The 23,420-nt window shown below is 38.4% G+C and overlaps 1 protein-coding gene across 2 annotated transcripts in view; it reads left to right on the top strand.

Annotated features, from left to right (window-relative positions):
* The window catches only part of CSTPP1 (centriolar satellite-associated tubulin polyglutamylase complex regulator 1), an 84,086-nt gene that overhangs the window by 35,482 nt on the left and 25,184 nt on the right, over positions 1 to 23,420 (top strand). The window lies entirely within an intron of this gene.

Genomic DNA, 23,420 nt, shown 5'->3' with positions numbered 1-23,420 from the left:
AATCTTGGTTTCTCTTGCCTCCTTATACTGTGACTTTCTGCAAAGAGGTTCTAAGAAAATAAGAGCCTCTCTGAAGCCCACATCTGCTTTCCACCCACTGTTGGCTCTTAACCTGCCCTGAGACTGAAAGTGCCTAAACTGAGGAAAGAATTATCTTCATCCCTTCTCAGTGAACCATGAAACATACTTCTCTCCATGCTGTTGGCTTCAAGTGTACGTCTGTGCTGTATAATGCAATGTTTATATAGACAATCTAAGCTCAGGGTTGGTATGTCCGTATGGTACAATTCAGCACTATCTCAAGATACTAGCTTGGGACCTGGAAGCTGCAGAGCTATATTTCTTTGACAGCAGCCTGAGACTAGTTCTGTTTCAGCAGGTCAGCTGACGTATGGGGAGTGTTGTTATGGTGCATCCGCATCGCTCATTGCTGTGGAATAAACTCTAGCATCTCTGTTTTGAGCTACTGTGAGCAGTGTAGATGCAAACTGAGGAAAAGCGCTATGAAGAGAGAATGTATGCTTTAGTTAAGTGTGAATAAAAGAGTAAGGACCCTCCTTTACACACATGCAATTAATTCTTCAAAGTAGCCTAGGTGCTAGGAGGTGTCATGATAAGTGAAGAGATACCTGCTTTTTTAATGTCTATCTTTTTTTCAAGTACTGTTGTCCAGCTGCACAGAAAATCTCTGAACCAGTCATCTCTGTGTCTTTATCGTCCCAGCTGCTTCTTACAGCTTTTCTCTCTGATGGTCTTGTTATTCATGGTTTCCATCACCGCAGATTCACTTTCTGGATTTCGTAAGTTAACCCAATTGATTTATGTAATGTGTTCCTGACTTTAGAGTCTATGTCTCCTATTGGGTCAAGCAGGCCCGCAGGTTTTTCGCCTGTTTGTTGATTGTGAATATGGACAACTACGATCTCTCCCTGTTCTTCCACTCCTCCTGTTAGTTATACTCACAAAAACTTCAAATTCAGTTATTCTGGTAAAATAAGCTTGGGAATGCCATTTATTTCTTTTGAGGGACTGATTTTTTCCCATGGTGTTGACAGGACTGATGTGAGCTGTATGTCTGTTTTTGTAACGATGTTACTGAACTCTTCCAGCAAAGCTTTTCTTGTTAGGCAAGATAATTGGTGCCTACAAACTCATAATCTCTCAGGAAGTCCCTAATTTGCACTTCGTTTTGAGGCCTTGGTGCTGTTCAGTATGTTCGTGTTTGACTAAAGGTGTGATGTTGAATTAGTTTAGCTAAATAGTACAGCTGTGCTTATGTGTAGAAGTTCTTACTTCACTTTAAAGTTGCCTTACCTCTATAAATGTCTGTAAGTCTGGTTTAAATTAGTATGATCATGAATAAAGGTGTTGTATACGATTAATAGGATTGTTCGTTTATGCTCTGTTATGCACCTTTCAAGAGTCGTAGATGAATATCTGTAGAAGTGATCTGCATGCATGATTAGTACTTTGATATGTTACTGCTACTTTGTGAAATGGGGATAAGGTAGTACTATGGAAAACCTGTAATCTGCAAATGAGTTATGAAATGTAGTCAGTAATGTTTGTAAATTAAGCTTGATCTATTTTGAATTTGTCGCAGGGACATGATTCTGATAATGTACAGTCTGATACCTTCCTTCATAAGCTGATCTGAGAGTGATTTGCATTCTGTGCTCTTACTAAGCATGACTGTCATCACCTCTGTTGGCACAATGGACCTTTCTTGAGCTTGGAGGAGGAGATACTTGAATATTGATGAGCTCTTCTAGACACCTTTTTCTCTCTAGAGCCTTATCCCATGGGATTCTTCCAAGCAGCTCTGAAGAGATTGAAGTCTGCTCTCCTGAAATCCAGAGCTGTGGTCCTGCTTTTTGCCAGGTAGATAAATTCCTGAAAGCTTCATGAAATGGTTTTTCAGGTATAAAGACAAAGACCTTAGAAATGCTTCAGGCACAGGAAAAGCTTCTATAGAAGTTCACACCTTCATAGACTTCAATGTCGGTTAGCCAAAAACCACAAATCTGTAAAATAAAAGCTTTGCTACTTCTAGTGCTCACAGAGATACTTGTCAAATCTTGTCTTCTCTGAGGTTTTCCTGCATTAAGGTCTAGCCCCACAAGCAGTCAAAATTTACATCAGCTGATTTAATAAACCAGTATGGACTCCCCAGTAGAACTTGTGTATTATTCGTAATGGAGAAAATAACCTGGTGTTGCTTAAAAGAAGAAGCAATATTGTCAAGCGGGGCTGGAGAGTACATGGAGTACGTAATAAACCTAAAGGAAACCAAACATTTGAAAAGAAATGTGGGTTTTGTTGGGTTTTTTTCTGTTGGAAAGTGCAAGTATATCAGGTTCCAAAGTGTTGCTAGTGTTCATTTTCATAGAGGGAGAAGAGATGTCAGGAAGGAATATTGTCCTGAATGGAATTTCAACCCTTCCCCTTTTGTTCCTTTGTGCTGTAGGACAAACTTTCATTCTGAACTATATTCACCGCCTCCTCTAGTCAGCTCTTTACCTGCCGGTTTTTTATTATTTTGTGTCATTATACTATCCTCATCCTGAGTTTATCTGTTTGTTTTGATCATCTGCTTCTCAAATATTTGTTTCCTTTTAGCCCTGGTGTCTGGTTAGCTATTACTACTTTTCTCCCTACTCTTTCTGCTGGATTTAAATTATTGCATATTCAAAGTTCTCATCTACCTTCCAGTAAAATTTCCCTTATATAATTCCCAGAATAACTTAATATCTGAAAGAAAGTCAAGCTCTCAGTGCTTTTGGTATGAAGCTATCTCTGCATTGCTATCTTATGTCAGAAGCAAAGTTTTTTCTTTATTTCCTTTTTATCATCCCCACTCCCCATGCTGCTAATAGATTTTGCTAATCCAGATTGTCTACCTGGATTTCTCCAAGGCTTTCAATATGTTTCCCCACAGCCTCCTGCTAGAGAAACTGATGCATTATGGTCTAGACAAGTGGTCTGTGTGGTGGGTGGGGAACTGGCTGACAGGCCGCACCCAGACGGTGGTGGTAAATAGCTCTTCTTCAAACAAGTGGTGTCCCCCAGGGATCGATATTGGCCCCAACACTGTTTAAATATCTTCATAAGTGATCTGGGTGATGGAATCAAGTGCACCCTGATGAAGTTTGCAGATGATACCAAACTGAGCGGGGAAGTGGACATTTCAGGAGAGCCACCCTGCAGGAAGACCTAGATAGGCTGGAAGAGTGGGCTAACAAGAACCTTATGAAGTTCAACAAGGAGAAGTGTAAGGTCTTGTACCTGGGAAAACATAATCCAGAAGTGCAGCACAGACTGGGATCCACTTGGCTGGAGAGTAGCTCTGTGGAGAGGGACCTAGGGGTCCTGGTGGACAACAAGCTGAGTATCAGTGAACAATGTGCTGCGGCAGCAAAGACAGACAACAGGATGCTGGGTTGCATCAACAAGGGCATCGCCAGCAGAGATAAGAAGTCATTATCCCACTCTACTCAGTGCTTGTCAGGCCCCACCTGGAATACTGTGTTCAGTTTTGGTCCCCACTATACAAAAAAGATGTGGACAGGCTGGAGAGGGTCCAGAGGAGGACCACAAAGATGATCAAAGGACTGGGAAGCCTGCCATATGAGAAAAGGCTGAGAGAATTGGGTTTGTTCAGCCTTGAGAAAAGAAGGTTTAGGGGAGACCTCATCACCATGGTCCAGTACTTAAAGGGTGGCTACAAAGAAGATGGAGACTCCCTTTTTACAAGGACTCACATGGAAGATTCAAGGGATAATGGGTGTAAGTTACTCCTGGGGAGATTCCGATTGGACAAAAGAAGAAAATTTTTCACAGTGAGGACAATCAGCCATTGGAATAATCTCCCCAGGGAAGCGGTGGATTCCCCAACATTGGACACTTTTAAGATGCGGCTGGGCCATCTTGTCTAGACCGAGTTTTTGCCAAGAAAGGTCAGACCAGGTGATCCTTGTGGTCCATTCTAACCTGGTATCCTATGATTCTATGATCTTCATTTCTACCAGCAGTGGCAGAGGGATTGCTGTGCTGTGCAAGGTTACAATGTAAAGCAGATGTTAGTCAACATGATTAGGATACCGAACAGTTAATATTGTAGCTTCTTCCTGAACTAATTTTGTTTTTTCTGTCTACTGTGATTGGAAAATCTTTTATCAAAGCCTTGAAATGACTGAGCGAGTGTAATTGTCCTTAAGGCACTGAGAAGTGTTTCAAGGCTTTCTTCTGTGAAGGACAGAACCTCAAATGTGATGTCTTCATTTCAGAATGGTGATAAATTATGACATTTTTCTGTACCTGCTGTCTGTGTACCTCGAGATATTTTACAGCTGTTAGGGAATGAAGCTTCCCAAAAATCTTGACAATACTATTTTCACTATAGAGTTGCAGAAAGTGAGACAGAGAAATGAAGTGACTAGCTGAAGTTCACATACTCAGAGGTGAAATCAAGATGTCTGGCCTTTTGGTATTATGAATTCAATTCTATATGCTAAAATTGTATTTTTTTTTACAGATATAGGCTTCTTTCATCATAAGACAAGTAGGAAAACACACATATGTTAGTATATGGCAATATTGTTTAGATAGAATGTAAGAACCTGTCTTCTTTTTCTCTTTTTAAAAGTTTTGAGAATAGTCATTGCCTTACTCAGAATAGTAGATCACTGCACATGACCTACATGGGGTGATGTAGGATGTATTTTTAGTTCTTTTGAAGTTTGACATTATAAATCCCTTTACTACTTGCTTTTCTAGACAAAGTCTTTAGAGAAAGATAGACATCATATCATCACGTTCATCATCTCTATTGTAGAACCACATGCTCAGGACCACTTTCACAACAATCCTTCTCTCTTCGGGGAGGGAGGTAATTCCATGTGTGTGTATACCGTCTCTGAAAGTACCCGGGCTCATAAGCATTCTGGTATTTAGCTGATAACTGTATCACTTAGCCAATCTCCATGCATAGAAGTTGCTAGCTTCTAACGTAAAATTGGCAAGAGATTTTCTCTTTTGAAGGAGCTCAAAATAGAAACTACTTTATATGCTGGAGTAACTTCTTTATTCATCTTCCCTCATTGTAAATTCAGAATATTTCCCTTTTATATAGAGGTTGCAATCTTTTGCTGTTTTTCCATAGCTTCAAAGTACTATCTAGTAGAGTTTTGTTCAAACAAGTTGTTCTTCAAGGGACCACCTTATAAAACAGTATGCTGTTCTTTCCTTTTAGGTCCAGTCTAGGTGAGTTGCACATGTCTAGCGAAAGATTTCCTAAGCACATCTGTTCTGTGAAGGGCCATCTTCTTTTATTTAAGTTTTCTTTAAGTTCTTTTATTTAAGTAATGAAATGCAGAAGCCTAGAACCTGATCTGGCTATGTTATGCCTTGCTATTTATCTGGAAATACAGGCTTAAAAGTCGAGCTTTGGATCTCGAACCCAGCAAAGTGGGATTTTGGCATTTGCTCTAAAGAGGCTGCTGCATGGGAAAGTTGAATACGTGCACTGGTGTAGCTAAAGCCAAAGCTAAAGAATACCTGCTGGAGCTTGTCCCTTGTTGCAGCTTGTGTCAATCATGTCTTGTCCTCTGGAGTATACAAGTTTGATGCCCAAACTGGAAATCTAGTTTTCATAGGCTTCTTTGATAGTCAACAGAGAGTGCCTGATCCATAGGGCAGTTTTGAACAGTTCAGAAGGGTTCCTGGCCATCAATCACTACCTGGTAATCTTTCTTTATATTGATTATGTTAGGAGTTGAGGTAGAGCAGCCTTGTCATTGAGGACTTAAGTTTGGTGCCTGAAGTTAGGCAGCATAAAAATGACCCTTCCACTCTGCATTTCAAACGTGCTTTTTTCCAGATTAATACATTAAACACTTAGCAAAATGTGTCTTTCTAATGATGCAGTGTTATTTCATTTTAGTTTGGTACTCACTATTCTGTAATGCTCATGAATAAACCTTTTAGAAAAGTTTGATTCCATGAGGTTTTTCTTCTCTTATAAATCTTCCACAACTTTTGTATCTAAAGTATCCCCTAAGCAAAGCAAAGGGAAGTGAATACCATATTAAATCATACTAGACTAGAGAAGTTAAGAAACAAATCACTAGTCACTGAAATAAAATTTGTAATCTCTCGAAGAGTTCCTTTGAATCCTAGCTAAGACATCTTGCAGAACTAATATTAAAGGAAAAAAAATCTAGTGAAATGTTATTTATCTATTTCTCAGAAAGTAAACAATGCCAGCTTTAGCGGATGCAGCAATTAAACATAGTTACTAAGGGAAGCAGGTTTTTTAAGACGTGATACAGCTACTGAAAACTTTGTTCGTTATTTCTTTCAGCTTTCTCTGTTAGAAGAATGTATCTGCAACATCCCTCTACGCACCATTGCATGCACACACAGAGTCTGGAGCTTTATCTTATAAGGTCTTAGGCTGATTTAAAATAAATTAGATTAGTTCCTGTGTACTCAAAATATTATTTCTGATAATAGGCATGCTTTAGGTGTATGTGCAGTGAATCTGTAGGCAAAGAGCCGATACTGAATAGGGTTTTGGCATTTTTTTGTTGGCTGCCAAGTGGAAGATGTCAGCATTTTCCTCCCTTCTCTGCTCTCCTTGTTGTACTTGGTTTGCTGGAGCAAATGTGGGACAAGCAAAGAAATTCAAACTGGCAACTCCTGAATCCTAATCCTGTTAATCTGTTTCTTGGGCAAATCACTTAATCTCAATGTACCTTCCTTTTTCTATTTATAACCTGGAGTTCCACCTGTTGGATTAAATTAAGTAGTCTTTGGACTTAGAAGTTTTGACTGGATAGGTAAAACTGAGACTAATTAGATATCTGTATAGACCAAATTTGATGGAATCAAGGCCTTAATGAAAATTTAACTCTTCTTTAAATACACAAAAAAAGAGTAAAACAGTATAAGCATTTGAAATTTAAAAACCTTTAATATCAGTCTTTCTTCTCTTCTTCTCTGAAATCTGTTAGAACTGGATTTCAAGAGTTATATCTATTCATGTGAAAACTAACCAAACCTGCAGAGAGGAAATAAGAAAGTGGTGGCTCTGTTTGGTGTGGTTTGGTTGCAGAAGATTGTCACACATGATGTACACAATCATCTTGCACTCTTTCAGACCTAGCACAGTTTCAGCAGAGATGAGGTGGACCATTGATATTAGCCAGATAGTTTAAAATTTGTTGCCTTGCATTGACACTTTTCTTACTCTCTTTGTATTTGAGCATTTGCTAAATGTTTAACATTAGGTGTTGGCCAAATTTGGTACGTAATTTGTGGATATTTGCATGATTCTATTTCTGATTGTTACAATGGAACATATTAAAAACATAAAAACTCAGATTATGAAAGTGACATTGTACAAGCAAATCAATCATCTACATTGTCTTTTCTTTTTTGAGCATTTTTTATGTAACATGGATATAGGTAGAGAAGAATTTTCCTTTTTACTCACTTCTGACTACTCTGCAGGGCACAGACCTTGGTATTCAATCACTTCTAAGAAATGGCTCAAAGGTATTTTGAGAAGAGGTTTATGTGGTAAATGTTAAGTAAATCTAATATTTTAAGCAGCCTCAAAACACTGGATATTTGCTTGCTACTAGGTTAACTTTCCTTGGAAAATTATTTATTTGACTTGTAAGACCATTTGCAGGCAACATAGCAAAAGAAATTTACATAACTCCTAAAGTTACACAGCAATGGTCAATTTGAAACCAGAGTGTAGTAGTAATTAATTGTAGAGGAGCCTGAATCGTGGTGGATTTAACCGTGTCATCCAACATGTTCCTTACAACGTAGTCTGTGTGGAACATCAATTGTTCAAGTTATAGCCAGAAGATACTCTAAAATCTTGTTTTCAGACTGTAGTAGCTTTTTGAGGAAATACAAGCAAAAATAAATAAATCCAGGATGAAATAGCTTGTATCTCTGTAGAAGAGATGCATTAAAAAAAAATCAAGAAAACTTTTTCAAAATACTGAGTTTCTAAGTTACTGAGGTATCCAGAAGTGAATTTTCTACTATTCAGGGGCCTTGTTCAGGTAACTTTGAACTCAAAATGGTTTCAAGGTAAATTCAGATATGACAGATATTATTATCCTTGAGTCCTAAAGAAGAATTAGCATTGTTGTTGCCTTCTGTGATGATTTTGAGGAGAAACAAACCCAAATAAGTATAAGCAACAACAATGAGAAATAATTGTAAATGAAAACAACTCACAGAAAATACCTTAGGTTTAGCTTCTGCAACTGACTCCCATCTGCTGTGTTTGGAAATGCACTGCAGAACTTCTTGGGACTTTGAATCCAACTAGAGTGATATGTAGGCTGTGGATTTTTCTGCACAAGTATTTATTTTCCCTTTACTAACTGAGGGATTATCCGGATATACTCAGTACAGTGTTCTCTTTCTGTCCTTTCACTACTGAATTTTTCTGAAGATTATTTTTAACTCAGATCACTTTAGTAATCAGATTTATAACACAACCACTCAGACAATTGATTTGGCAAACTGAAAGAGCAGTGAACTATGATGGGATCAGGTAGAGGTAAGAAATTGTCAGGTTTGCTACCAGAGAAATAAATACTGGTACTCCACCTTCAGTGTACAAATTGAAATCTACCTGATGAAATATGGATATTTTGTTCTCCTGAACGCTAGGTGTGTTTCAGTTCATTCTTATTAGAACTATAAGCATGATTGTTTGCAATTCTTGGCTAATTTTTTTAAAACAAAAAAAAGGTATTTGTATGGAATTTTATACCTGTCTCTTAGTCCTGATGCCTGGGTACCTTAACATAAAAGCAGGCAGCAAAACACAAATGTGATTCTAATGAATAACTTTTAAAATATCATTCAGTTATTTTAACCAACGTACTCCACCTCTCCTTGCCATGATAGTTATAAATTAAAACTAATTCTGGTTTACAACTGCCTCTGCTTACCAGACTAGGTTAAGTAGCTTTTGATAGGTGTCTAAAATATAATTAGCTTGTTCATTATAAAGACGAGGAAAGTGAGGAAGCTTGGGCATAAGTGGCAGTACATGTTATTGACTCATTCATAATGCTAAAATGAAAATTAATAAATTAGGGGAGAGGCGTAAATCCTTGTGTGCTGCTTCACAAGCTGGATTTTGGGTGGGCTACCAATACGAACAAGCTCCCCACCCCCCCATTCTTTCTCCTGAAACCACCAGAAAATGAACAGTGCATACACGTACTTCTCTTGAATCTTGCTGTGGATCAGACTCAGCTGGATGAATGGGATGAGTTGGAAATCAATTTGTTGACTTTTTGCAAAATTCGGTTTGGGCTTTAACTGAACTACCTCAGATTCCACTACAGTGGAATATCTTAAATGCTCAGCAGCTTTGAAATTTGTTGCAGAGTTTGTTTGCCCGTTTCTGCATGTGTAACTATTTTATTTTTTTTTTCCCAGTTATGCTAGTGTACAGGAGAGATACTGTGTTCTGCAGTTTTAGGGTGCTCTGGAAGTTACTTCTACAAGAAGCCCTTTAGTTCTTTTACAGTTTTAGCATGTGACTTCCATGTTTGAATGATGAAAGAAGTCTAGGGACCATTAAAAGATCAGGAGAGTTAAATTGCTTTTTAACTCAGTTGTATATGCACTTTATTGCATGCTTTGGCTGCACTGAACAGATGTATTCTGATAAAACCACAGCATGCAATCCCCTTGCTTCCAAGTAGTGTCAAGTGAGTTGGAAAGGGCCAAAAGCACCATTATGGAGTGATAGGAGCTTGGAAGACCACAAAAGAGAGGGAAACGACTTCATTGTTTTTGAAGGAGTTTCAAAATTCTGAAGGATTTTAAGCTTTTGCTTGTTGAGAAGCAAAGTCCCAACCCCAGCATGTTTTACCTGAGTCACAAATCACTTTGAAGCAGCTGTCTGGTAACTACATTATCTGTGTAGGCTTTGCTAGCATGGAGATGAAGGTGATGTAGTAGAGAGGTTTTCCTTGGTTTAGGAGGCGGTAGGAAGCATGATATATTGCATTATTTCTTAATGCAGGCATCTTCAATTATAACTATGTAAGCAGGTTAAAGCACAAGGGAGCACCTGTTCCCTGGCGTTTTCTGGCAGTTGAGTATCTAAGCGTGTACCTTTTGTTGATGGAACAGCTTAGTGTCTCTGTGTGAGTTGAAACATCTGAATAAATAGCAGCTGGGTCCTCTCCCTGCAAAATTGCAGGCGTTCTTCTCGTATCATACTATCCTCCCTTGCATTCCCTCTTGTTGGCTTCAGTCTCTCCCTGAAATCTTCTATTTCAAGGGCAGAGTCTGCCAAGGGTGCATTGGCAAGAAAAGCAAATTCTCCCTCTGAAGAGCTGGTGTCACTCATTAGCATGTGAGAAGAGTGGTTGTAAATAAACAGCAAATTATGTGGAGTTCTGTGTAGTATTAATTCTAGTAATGTATACAAGGACATGCAGCTGGCTGGACAAGGTAGATACACCATCGTTGTTTAGAAAGAGCTGATCTCTGCACCCAGTGAAATGCTTGCCACTTTATCCCAGAAGGGTTATTGTAACTAGAACAACTGATACTATCTTTATCTTAGCATTACCTGTAGTGTCCTTGGGGTTTTGAGTTGATCTTAACAGGTGAAAGAGAACCAAGAAAGTACATGTGCGTGTCTTGTAGAGTTGTCCAATATTCAATTAAGCGCTGTCACCTGTAATGCATTTTATGATCCCACACTGTATCTTTAATATAAATAAAGGGAATATACAAGACTCTATGTTCCACCACGTAGCATGAATGGGTTGCCCAGGGCAAGATGAAATACCACAAGTTGAAACCTGTTCTTTTAAACATTGTACTTTCATTACCTTGAAAGCAACATAATTCGTCTTTATTCACCCTCAGTTTTTAAATGGCTTTAAAACTAGACTACAGTGCTTCACATGGCTATGAAACATTCATAGTTGGTTTATCCTGCTTTGCAGTGGAAAAAGTTTCAGCTCAGTATTTAAGAGAAGGATATCCTAGTGACACAGTTTCTTGTGGTAAGAGCTTAACAGGAAAAAGAGAACTATTTCTGGTCATATGCCTAAGATAAATCAGAAACTGAAGCTGTTGTCTTCTCTGAACGCATCTGAGACTTTACTAATGCCTTAATTAAAGCTGCAGTTCCATGTCAGCATAACGTGATCTAATTGCTGGCTAGTGAGATACTGCCTTCTCACATCCTTCTTATGGCAGCTCCAGCACTTGTCTGATCTCGTGCTGATCTGTCTCAGCATGCTAAACTGGCAGAAAAATATTCAGTACTTCAGCTGGTTCTGCTGCTAACTTCTGAGTTAGTTTTCTGCTGGCATAGCGCATTGAAATGCCTCAGTGCGAGGTCACAGGAGAGGTGGGATGCAGAGTGTGGTACTCTGCAACCATGGCCGAACTCAAACTGCCTGGCAGTTTATAAAATACAGGTCCTATTTCTTTGTGTTGACACTTGGCCCAGTCTAGTTAGATAATATAATGTAATATACTTTGTTTTAAAACCTCCTTTAGAGAGTAATGCACTTGTCAAGTTTATAGGCAGAAAGTACCATTAGGCCATGTAGCCTGACCTGTATAGCACATCATTAAACTTCACTTAGTAACACCAGTATTGAGCCAAAACACTTTTGTCCCACTGAAAAATAATTTGCATATCTTCCAGAAGGGCATTCAGGTTTGATTAAGTCATGTGAGCCTGAAGGGGCCGAAGGGCCCCTAGGAAAAATAGCAGGAGGAAGCAGTTAGCTGTCGGTGCTGCCAGAGCAATTAGGCTGGCCTGCAGCCCGGTCCCCATGAAGTACTGAGTTTTCATGGGAAGGAGGGCCGCTACAAATAGCCTGCTCTCGGACACCTTCCTGGTGTGCTCGCACGTGCTCTCGTGCACAGGCAGGAAGCCTGACCCATGTGTAGTAGTTCTGCAGGCATGCGGTAGGGTGGCCCTTGTGCACGCTCCATGCTGCTCCTGAGAAAACTACTGCTTGTGAAGACTGCTAGTGATGACAGAAGGCCCAGGTGAGAAAGAAACTATCCTGACAGAGGAAGAAGGTTGTTTATTTGATAATTTTGTTTTGTTGGAGGTCAGAATTTACTAGGATTTAATTTTGAACTGAAAAGTATCATTAGGGGCTAGTAAAATCAGAATCCTAAACATGCTACTACAGTCTCAACTTGTGGCAGTCTTTAACAGTGTGATTATCTTCACCTTAAAAATATTTTTTTTAAAGTTTATGAAAATTATATTCTTTTAAGTATCTGAATCATGTGTTGCAGTCAATTTCTTATCCTTCTTTTTGATAAGCCAAGTAAATTATCATCTTGTGCCTCTCTCTGTGAGGCATGTTTTGTAAGCATGTGATCATTCTTGCAGTGCTTCTGACTCCTTTTCAATTCTCACTGTCATTCCTGAGTTGTGGGTACTTCATATCGGTCAAATGCTGGTAACTCAGCTTCTCTACTTGACATTGCTGTGTTTACTCACCTGAGGACCACATTATTCTCCTGATTACATTATTCTGAGCATTTGTGGTCACCTTCCTCTCCACTTGTCTTCATAGAAACTGTTTACCCAGGTGGAGTCCTCTGCATTCTTTGTTTCTAGATAGAGCGTTTCATATATGAGGATACTCTAAGCTAGGTGCAAGCCAACTATGTCAATGAGGTTTTTCTATGTTACTACTAATTTCTTTTAAGTTTTTAGTGTTTCCTCAGTTTCTATATGGCACACAAATGTTATCATTAATTCTCGTTCTTTTCTAGGCCATTAATTGAAAAATTCCTTCAGAATGTAGAACTAAGGGGGTATTCTTGGGGATCCCAGGAGAAATACACCTTCTAAGTAGTGATTCTTCATCCTCATTTTGAGACATAACAGTTATCCTGTTAATGTGTTTGGTGGTTGTTTTGAAGAATTTAAATTTTTTAATCACAGCACAGTTCGGTGTAAAGTGTAGTATCTCTCAAAGCCTGTTATTTGATGCTTTTTTACATTTAGACTTATGTTTCCATTTGAAAAGATTGCTTAATTCACCAAGAAAATTTTTCCATGGTTGATAGCTTTTAGTAACTAACCAATGAAGTCCAATATTTCCTGTTTGAATCTTTTGTTTGGGAGTACTATCAAGCTGGCCATGGTACTGATGCCTAGGTTATCTCAACCGATGGTAGCACTTTAGGCCTTATTTCAACCCCATCCTTGCACTCGCTGGTATACTGCATGCTTTTGTCGGGTAGCCACTTCAGTCAGAGTAAGCCCCTGATCTTGTAATTTTTAAGTGCTAATGCGACTTCAGCTTTTTTCTATACCTATAAAATTTCCCAGGTGTTTCAGACTTTGAAAATCAATTCTCAGCAGTGCTGAGAGCTTGTCAGCCAACCCTCTTCAAAATTCTGACAGAAATTATGAACATCTGCTTCTAATTTTTTAATATGTTAAGTACCACTCCACTACTGACATCTTCACAAATTATCACTGAAATGGAAAATGTTTTGGATTATGCAGAAAAAGAAGGATCATCCGTATTAAATACAGCACACGCTTTTTCTGAACACTATTTTTCCCCCCATAGAGGAAAATGTCAAGAGGACTATCATTACTACAGTTTTCTCCTGATATGCATATCATTATCTTTGTCTGATTTTTTTTTTTTTACCTGTTTCTTTTTTTGTTTCACTTTACAGTTTTCTGCAAATTCCTGGCTTCGCACTATTATTCACTGCTGTCAGCAGACTCCTTTTTACATTGTATTATTTATTTTTATACTACTTAGAGTCTATGAAAGATATCTGTGCTAATCCTAGATGAGTTTTACTTGAATCTTCCAGCTGAAATATATCAGAAAGGTAGTTAAAAATATTGTCTGGTTTGGCTGAGAACTTAATCTATTATCTGAATTTCATCTTGGGTAGGCTGTGCGCCTTTTGGAAAAGAAAATATGTGACATTCCATCCAAATAAAATATAATACAAAAATCTGTCAATAAAGATGTTTGACACCACTGTGACAATGAAATTTGTAGCAGTATGAAAGAATGATGGATGTTATGAAGAAACTAGGAAAAATGCTATAGTAGTATAAGGCTGAAGAATAGTATTTGCATAATGGCGGAAATGATGATATCGCTTATACAGACTCGAGGTAGATAAAGTTTTCTGCACGTTCCTAATTTTAGCATTTTATGACATTTAAAATGCTTAGCCATACAAATATAATGCTGTTTTACTGTCATGTTTTTAAATGGCTTTTCCTTGGGTTTTTTTGAGATAAACAAGGTCTTACACTACTGAAATAATTGGTTAATACTAACTGCCTTCCTGTTCCATGTACTGAACAAATTCCGTAGCGGGTAGTTCTTCTTTGTTCATTTTATAAGCTGTGCATGAAATTAGGTAACAGCTTGGACAAAACCTTGTTATAGTCTTTGCATGACTTCCAAAACATCTGAAGCTGTAAACAGGGGAAATTTCAGTTCAAAATAGGAAATTGTAACATAAAATTAAAATTTCAGTGCTTAGGCAATGTTGTAAAGTCTCGAAAAGGGTTATTGTCTATAAATTGATTGATCCCTGCTCGTCCTTATTCTGTTGAGTGGAAAGATAGATTTTTAAACTGTGAAGATACAAAAGCAGGTCTTTCAGTTTACTCAGGTTAGAGTGGTTTGTTGTAATGCTGTTTGCTGTTCATAAGGTTGAATAGTAAATCTTCCAAATAGCACTAGAAACTGACAGCAAAGCCAAAATATGCCATATGTTGGCATGTCAGTCCAAGTGTGGGTGGATTTTCAGAATTTTGAACTCTTTAGCTATTAATAACCTGCTCTCTGCAGAGAATTCTAATCTGGTAATTTTAAAATTAATTATTACACTTTCAACCTCCTGATAATCATGACTAACTCTAAAAAAAACCCCCAACAAGCCAAAGCCAAGCAAAAAACCAACAAACCTTCAAAAGGGTAGGTACTCCCATTACTAAGAAAGAAAATTGACTTAGTTGGAAAACCTTAAGACAGACATGGCACTTTAGAAGGAGACGCACCTTTCCAAGTCAAATACAAACGCATAAGAGAGTTGGGGTGGAACTAGCTGCATCTAATGACTTTTTTGCCCAGAGCAAGGGATGTTCCTATCTTGTTTAATAAAACCATTTAAAATGCAGCCTCTGAATGCTACAGAACAGAGGCTTATACACCACTGCTGTGAACTAAAGTGACTGGTTAAGGATTCATTTGTCCTTAATTAAGATGACCCTAAATTTCTTCAGATGGTGGCTACTGGAGGATATAATTGGAGGCACCTGGCACTTGTTCACTAACTTTAGTTCAAGATTTTACTCTTGTAAGAGATTCTTCAGTAGATAAATTCAGAATGATTTATCCCCTTAATTCTCTAGCTGTAATAACCATAAGCTATTTCCTTAATGATTTAGAATTGCATGATGCAGGAGATAGTTAAACTTACTCTCCAAGAGATTAATTTCCTGCTTTTTCACTAGTGTTGACTTTTTTCTTTTTTTTAACCAGGAATATTATGGATTTCACTTGCCTTTTCTAATCACAGGTACTATCATTTGTAAAATATTGCCTGTCACTCTGTCCTGTTTGCTGTGGAGGTAGGGACATTTTGTGGATTGCATTCTGAGGAGGGCGATGCATTGCTTTCAGACATTGCAGAAAGAAGAGGAGAGTTTTACTGGGAGTCCTGTGGCCAGCTGTTCTACAAGGTGGCTTGCAAGGAAACTCATTCTTCCCAAGGAAGACAACTGAGCCTGTGGCTAGATAAGCACTTTTAGGTTGTCACTGGTGAGGCAAGGAGTAGTCCTTGGCCTTTTCTCTGCTTTTTATTTTCTTCCCTTTCTTTGTGGGGGTGCAGTTGGCTGTGTAGTGAAGATAGCACTGAGCTGATCCAAACAAAAAATAACCTGGAAAAAAAAGTTACTTTTCAGTTTAATTAGTTTCTTGCCCTGTTCACAATGGGGCTATGCTGACGTAATGGAGAAGATGGGAATGAAAGGTAGGGAGGAGAGTAGGATTGCCCTTCTCAGTCGATGAACCAGGATAAAATCTATGTTTGTATTACGGCTTTGCTTGGTGGTGATATAAAGGGCCTACCAGGCCAAACTTGCTCTTAGCACCATAAAACTTCTCTTCCTCAGAAGACAATTTATAACTTCAGATCTCTTGTTTACAACTGTAGCATAAGCTATCAACAGCTTGCTAAATTTGTCTTGTCTGGCTTTAACTGCGTGCTGAAGAGTGGGAGCCAAAGCAGAAAGATGACTAGTATATTGGCTCAAATAACATTTTACTGAAAATACCCTGGCTGCAGGTATTTCAAGCCTCTTCCTGAACCTTCCGTACAAAAAGTATTACGGATGCTTAACCCACAGAATTAGTTCCGTGATGGTGTAGGTCCTACCTTTTTCTCAGTTTATGGTTTTCTGCTCATCCCATAATTGTCAGAATATTTTTTTCCACTTTTTCCAAAAGCCCACTTATGTTGCAGGCAATGAAGTAGCTTTTTTCTTTTTCCTAACTTTCTGGTGTACATTATAATTTGCTATACATACAGAGAAGAGTTTGACTGAAACTATGCATGTTTTACCCAAACCATAGATGTAGTGAAGCTGCTTTGACAAGCAACTTTAATCTCTCTCTGGCCTTCCAAGCTGTGAAAAAGGCTGTAGGGGAACCAGGAACATTTGCCAAAACTGTTTAGCCAAATGCCTAAACATATCCTCCAACCACACTCATAGTGCTCGGGCACAGCAGGCTTGGTCTGAGTCAGACTGACAGTGCTTCTAGAATAATTCTGTTTCAGATGTTAAAATTTGTGGATGGATAATGAAAGCACCTCTGCTGACTGCAAGTACATTAGAATAACAGAGCAAAGCACACCACTGCAGACAGTCAGGAGACTAACATTAATCAAAGTGTTCACCTGTATTTTATATTGAAGCTTCCCAAAACAAACAAAACCACTGAAAACATTAATCAAGCTACTACCAGTGGTTCGTTCGTCTTGACAGTACCAGCTCAATTGAGAGCTGGTTAGCCTGAGGATTCTTGCTCTTTACTAAGTAATGCTATCTCTTGCATTCATCTTCTGAGCATATCCACTTGTATTAAAGTGCCTTCGTGTGGCAATACTTGAAAGCCTTCTTCAGAATTCATTGTGCCCTATGTTTTGACTGAGCAATTTATATTAAAACCATTTCTGCTTCCCTTGCCTGTTTACTCCCTTCCCTCTTCTCCCCCCTCCTTTTTCCTGAGTAACTGTAGGGTGAGAAAAGAAGCAGTTTTGCATTTCAGTACACTTAATGTAGCCAAGAGGTTTGTTCGTTGCTGCTTTGTACTTTCAGGCAAATGAGAAAATTTAGATTAATAGGTTGTTTATTCTTTTGCGTGTTCCTCAAATCAAAGGCACTGGATTGCATTATTAAAGAAGTTTTGTGTGGCAGGCTTGGAACTGTCCTCACTGAGTGGTACATGAAGAAAAACGATTGCTTTTCATCCCCCACTCATTATGCAGACTGGCACAGGAACGCTGTTAAATGCAGTACCATGTACTATCACTTAAAGACCTTCCTTCTGTACAGCTGATGTTGGGCTCCAATTTCACAGGATGATCTGTCTTGGAACAGACAAAGAAAACCCTAGAAATAGAAACACATATGTCCTTATATTTTAAAAATTTAGATATTAACCAGTTTAATAAAGAGAGGTTTTGTTTAGAATACTAGTGACTGTCTGCTTTGCAGTGCTCTCAGATCTCTTCATTGGGGGTTCTGTTCATTTGTTTCTCATCTGTTCAGTTAGCAATAAGGCACAATAAGGCACAATTAGGCTCTCAGCAATAATCTACCCAGTCAAATTAATGAGGAAAATATTCAACATTATTTTGAGACCAGACCCATAAGTGAAGGGTCTAGCTGGTGTTGAGTAGCTGACTAAATGCATGACTCTGTCCCATGGATGTTCTGTACAGAATGGGCAATGATTACATTAGATACTCTAATTCCCTTGGCATTCTCTGACAGAAGACTCTCTCTTGACCCAAGGCCTTCTGCTTTGAAAGTGAAAAGTCTGGGGGACGTAATTTAAGAGGATGAGATTGTGCCTGTCTTATGTAAATAAGAGGAAAGAAGTTGCTTTGCCGTACAGGTTCTGCTTCAGCTCTAGCTGACGTTCAGAGCAAGAAAGGCAAAATTGTACATTTAGCACTGCAATTCATCATCCTAAGTAATGGGAAGACCTCTATCATGTGCCCCACACCAGCATCACCAGGCGCACAGTGGGAACTAAGCAGTGTCACAGTTACCAGACTGGCTGAACTGCTGAACTTCCCTTGTGTAATAGTAGATATTTTATTTATTTTTTTATATATATATATATATGTCATCTTCCACCTAAGGGTCATGCAGAGTTCCTCCAGCCACTTCCATATCTCACTTAACTATGTTAGTTTGCCTCTGTATAACAGATCTCTGGGTTTTTCCTGACAAGTAACCATCCTCTTCCTCCAAGGGATCTTAACCCTTTATGAGGAAATTAGAGTGCCGGTGTTTTGATTTTTGAGGGGTTTTTTTTGTTGTTTGTTGTGGTGTCTTTTCTACCTGAAACATGCAAAGGTACTAGTGTCTTGTAACTGCTGTCCCAAATTTGCAGGGATAGTATCATCTTTTTTGGTCTTTTTATAACTATTCAATTCTCTAAATTGTTCATTCATGCCATGTTTTCCATTCCCATTAATGCTTGCAGCCAAGTTCATAAAAGGATTACAGATCTCTATTTATAATGTTACGTATCACCTTTTAACCTGTTATAAAGTGCCTCAAAAACAAATCATTTAGACCACTGTGTTCTTCTCCTGTATTCCCAAGCAGGGGAGGAATTGTGACTTAATCCCAGACTTCCTATGCGCAGCTAATGCTGTTTGATCTGTGACTCCGCTGAACATTGTCACTTTTTTGAGAAAATCATAAATATTTTTTATCTTTCTGCTTAATAATTCTAGATACTATTTCACCTGCTTTAATTTTACCTGTTCATTCAATGATTTTTTTCCTTAGAGCTTTCGGACATTTTTGAGTCAGATGTGGCCATTTGCTAATATATCACTAGCACTAAATACTAATCTTGTTTCTGTTGCTGACCAGCAGTATTCACACTTATAAAAATTAAAATACTGGAAAGATGAATAATAAATTATACTTTCTTTCGAGCATAAGTTTTATCTAGTCAAAACTCTTCTGTCCCTCTTCCTATTTAGCATCTGAAGGCACATTATTGCAGCCACAAACTCCACTCCTGCATCTCCACATATTCCTGCTATACCAGAGACGTCTAGTAGTTGTATAGCTTTCTTTTTGTTTTCTAGTAGGTATAATAGAAAGTATTTTCATTGCTTCCTTTTAACATCTAGACTAGTTAACATTTTTACTCAAACGTTGAAATTAGAATCTAATCTGTCTAGCACTGAAAAGCTTTCAAGTCTACAGTGTATTCATGGAAAGACTTTAGAGTGATACAGACAGCAGTTCAAAAAGAAAAGGAACTCAGAAAAAAAGCTCATTAAATTCCCAAATAATTCACTGATTTGTTATTTCAAACGTTAACTGGAAAGCATTAACGATGATCCTCCTTGTGCTGTGGCAGTGGGTGCAGAACTGTGTGTCCTTCATTCAGCAGAAGTCTGTTCTGGTCACAGCTGTGTATACAAAGCTGCAAGTGAAAATGAGATGTACACATAAAGCCTCTCAGTCTATTTCCCTTTGCAGCAGTCGTCTGTTTGTTCTTTACCAAACCCCAGAAAACATCCTCCTAAAAGGAAAGAGCAAAAGTAAATAGAAGATTTGTTTTTTCCTTGATAAACATGTCATGTAAAGTGACTTTCCAAACATATCCCATTTAGTGGAGATAATTTAGAAACCTTGAACTCCATCATTGTTTGTTGCCCACCAGCATGGATTCTCAAGGCCCCCATTCTTCCTATCGGAGTTTCTGATTCCAGGAGCTGAAAAATAAAGTCTTGTTTTGGCATGTGGACCCAGGTTCTTGAGTCCAGAGTCACTTCTGTATTTCTCTAATAACTGAGGAGCTGTTTCTTGTAATTTGTATTTGTCCTCTGAACATCTCGGAGCTTTTTTGGAGGTGGGATCTTTTCTGCTTTCCTTTGGGATCCCCTATATGTTAATAATTTTATTTAATCTTGAATCTCTTAAGAGCTAGCAATACTAGTTTCAGAGCCCTTAGTAGCACATGTAGATGGGGACTTGGAACAGCAAAGCCTGAAACAGATCCAGACAGGAGATAACTCATGTGAAAAACAACTGGAAGGATGGATGTTGTCTTTAAACATTGCGTGAAAGTGAGTGAATTAATACACTTATATAGCATGCCTTTTTTTACCATCCACTTCACATAGAGTACTATTAAAATGCAGCTACATCTGAATGTAGTGAGTTTAGATACAGTTCTTTTGCCAGAAACACCAGGAAGCAATTTTTTTCCCAACAGGGCAGCATTAAGAAACGTTTATAATTGTATGGAGCAAATAGGACCTCAGCTTTTAAGCTCTGCTTTGAAAGATCAGCACATTTCCTCTGAGTCAAGAACATATGCTGAAATACATTACATTTAAGTACTACTTGAAGCTATATTGCTGTATGATTTGCACCATCTGATTTTCAGACTTGCTCCATAAGTTTCAACATCGAATGGGAAAAGAAGGGCAAATGTTGCAGCAAATAAAAGGAACATGTGTTTTGTAAGTTTTCAATGGCTGGAGATGCTTAAAGAGCAGCTTTCATCTTGACTCCCACTCTGAGGGTTTATCACACTTGCATTTCCATGATGGGTTTTTTGCTGAACAGTCACGATATTGTTGCATAGGAGATGAAAAAATTTAAGTGAAACCACAAAGAGTACAGTTGTGCTAGAACAATGTAGCTAAGGCCCCAGCTGCTAGTAGAGGTTAATATAGTGTTACTCACTATGTATGGCCCATCTCACTGTTGTCATTAAATGGGTTAGTCAGCAGTAACTGTATTTGGGGTTTTAGGATTCCTGCCATCTTTTATTCCAAGAATTCCAGCCCTTTTAGAGGTTGTGTTTTGTTTCTTCTTTGCATTGTCTTCTCAGTAGCCTATGTCACAGCAGCAATCCATCTAGGAGTTTCCACAGAATACTGATCATGCTTCCTTTACGAGAAATCACTTGCATATCATATCTGGTCAAAATCATTTGCTCAGTATGCTAAGCTATCATCCCACCACTAATCAGTTAAGTGATATTCCTTTTTATTGCTCCTGCCATAAAGAGCCTTACAAAGATCCTGAAGAGCCTGACCTCATTATGAGGCTGAAAAAGATTAAACAACTGAACTCTTATCTATTTTCAGTTTCTACAAGCCAGGATTACAGTATGGATTCATCTCTCTGTTTGTCCTCCAGTAGATGGCCTTTTTTTCCCCTCTAGAAAGCCCTGTGCAGCAACAAGAAAGTGTCCTTTTTCTGTCCGCAACAAGAGTCACTCTTTTGTCTAGTTTCTTACGCTTCCCCGATTACCATAATATATGCATACCATCAGTGTTAGGGCATAATGCTGAAGGATTTAGGGCATTTGCCTGAACTTTCCTCCAGCAAAATATTCTTAACTTGTGGTTCATGGTAGATGGTCCATGGAAGTATATTTAGCTGTAAAATAGATGGCATTTAAGTTAAACTTTGACAAAGATGCGTGATGTCCATGAGAAACTTTCAGGATTAATAGACATCTCAAGAGTTTAGAACTTGCTGGGCTGAAACTTAAAGACTGTTAAAAAAAAAAAAAAAAAGCTTTGTTTCATTTTTTAAAAATTAATATCTGTGTTAAATTCTTATTAAGCATGTATTTCTCCATGTGAAATACAGAGAAAATGAACTTATTTTGTTCTCTCTCTTCTCAGTTTTTAATAAAAAATATTATTATTTTTTAGGACACACAGCTCACTAGAGTATTGTAAGAGTTAAAATCAAGAGGCGTTACAGAACCTTAGCCAAAAGCATACCCTTAAAAGGGGTAGTTGGATGCCTTGTTGTTTCAGGTTTCTCTTAGTGCATTCATTCTGTTCTGCATTCAGATCAGTTCTGTAGTGGTGGTCATTTATAATCATTAATCTAGCTCATTGATATTGTAATGGGCTCCAAACATTCTCTGTGGAGCTTACATGCTCCACTGCATTTCCTTCTAAATAACTAATGATGACTTCTTCAGTCTTGTCATTAACCAGATTACCTTCCTCCAGCCAGTCCTCTTACTGATTTGTTTGGTTTGAGGTTCGTTTTTCTTTTTAAGTTTTTATACTCATAAAAGAGACTCAGTATTGGTGTGTTTGAGAACATTTTACTTGACTGAACAACACTGCCCAAGCATAGGTCCAGATGCTGCAATACTTATTTTTATGAATAGACGCTTTAACTGTTGACTCCAAGGCTCATAAAAACTATGTCCTTTCCTTTCAGACTGTTTTTCTCAGCATTATAATTTGTGAAAGGGAATTGGAGGAAATTAGCCAACAGTCTGGGTGCTTGGGATTATACTGCATAGCCTGTATATACACCTATATATAAATATGCTGTGCACTAAAGTCAAAGAATGGCCAGGACTATGAATGGCGTTCAGTTCTTGGAAGATTCATGTTCAGGTAGTCAAGTGGTTCCAGGTAAACACAAGTGCACAGAGAAAGAGGTGCTAGACCATTCAGTGCTTTGTGGATCACAACCAGCTCCTTGAGTTTCAACCACAGTGAGTTGACTGCTTTGCATAATTGCATACTGGTGTCAATCTTGGTGGCATGTAGGATTCTCCATTCTTCACAAGCCTGAACTTGTCTCTTTCATGGTTGGGCTCATGATGGACACATTTCAGAGAAGCAGTATCAGAGTGCCTGCTGTGATGACAGCTGTTGGTGAAGGTGCAGTTAACTGTTCAAAACTTTGCAGTGGATTATTTAAGAGTCTATGCAGAGGAGCAGGCGGGGGAGACACACAGGGCTATCCTTGATGGTCATGTAAATTATGCTTAAATGTTTTGTCTCTCTTCCACGGGGTGTTTGTAGCAACTGCACTGTTCCTTGAAAGCCTCTTCCAAATCAGTTGTTAAAACAGGAAAATCCAAAACATTTCTGCTTCACTCATTGTTCTGAGAAAATTGTTGACCATTGCACTTTGCACTTTCGCATGCCACTTTGAAGTCTGAGACACTTGGGAGATTCAAAGTATTTGAAAATACCTGATTCTACTGGAATTGGTTCACTGAAACCTACCTTTGATGTTTCCTGGAAAGGTTGGGCTAGAAAGAAACTGGAAATCAAGGAGGTCTTTG

This window comes from Grus americana, chromosome 5, assembly GCF_028858705.1.
Source record: "Grus americana isolate bGruAme1 chromosome 5, bGruAme1.mat, whole genome shotgun sequence".
Lineage (NCBI taxonomy): Eukaryota > Metazoa > Chordata > Aves > Gruiformes > Gruidae > Grus > Grus americana.
Note: the sequence above shows the minus strand (reverse complement) of the source record. Positions and strands in the feature narration are given on the sequence as shown.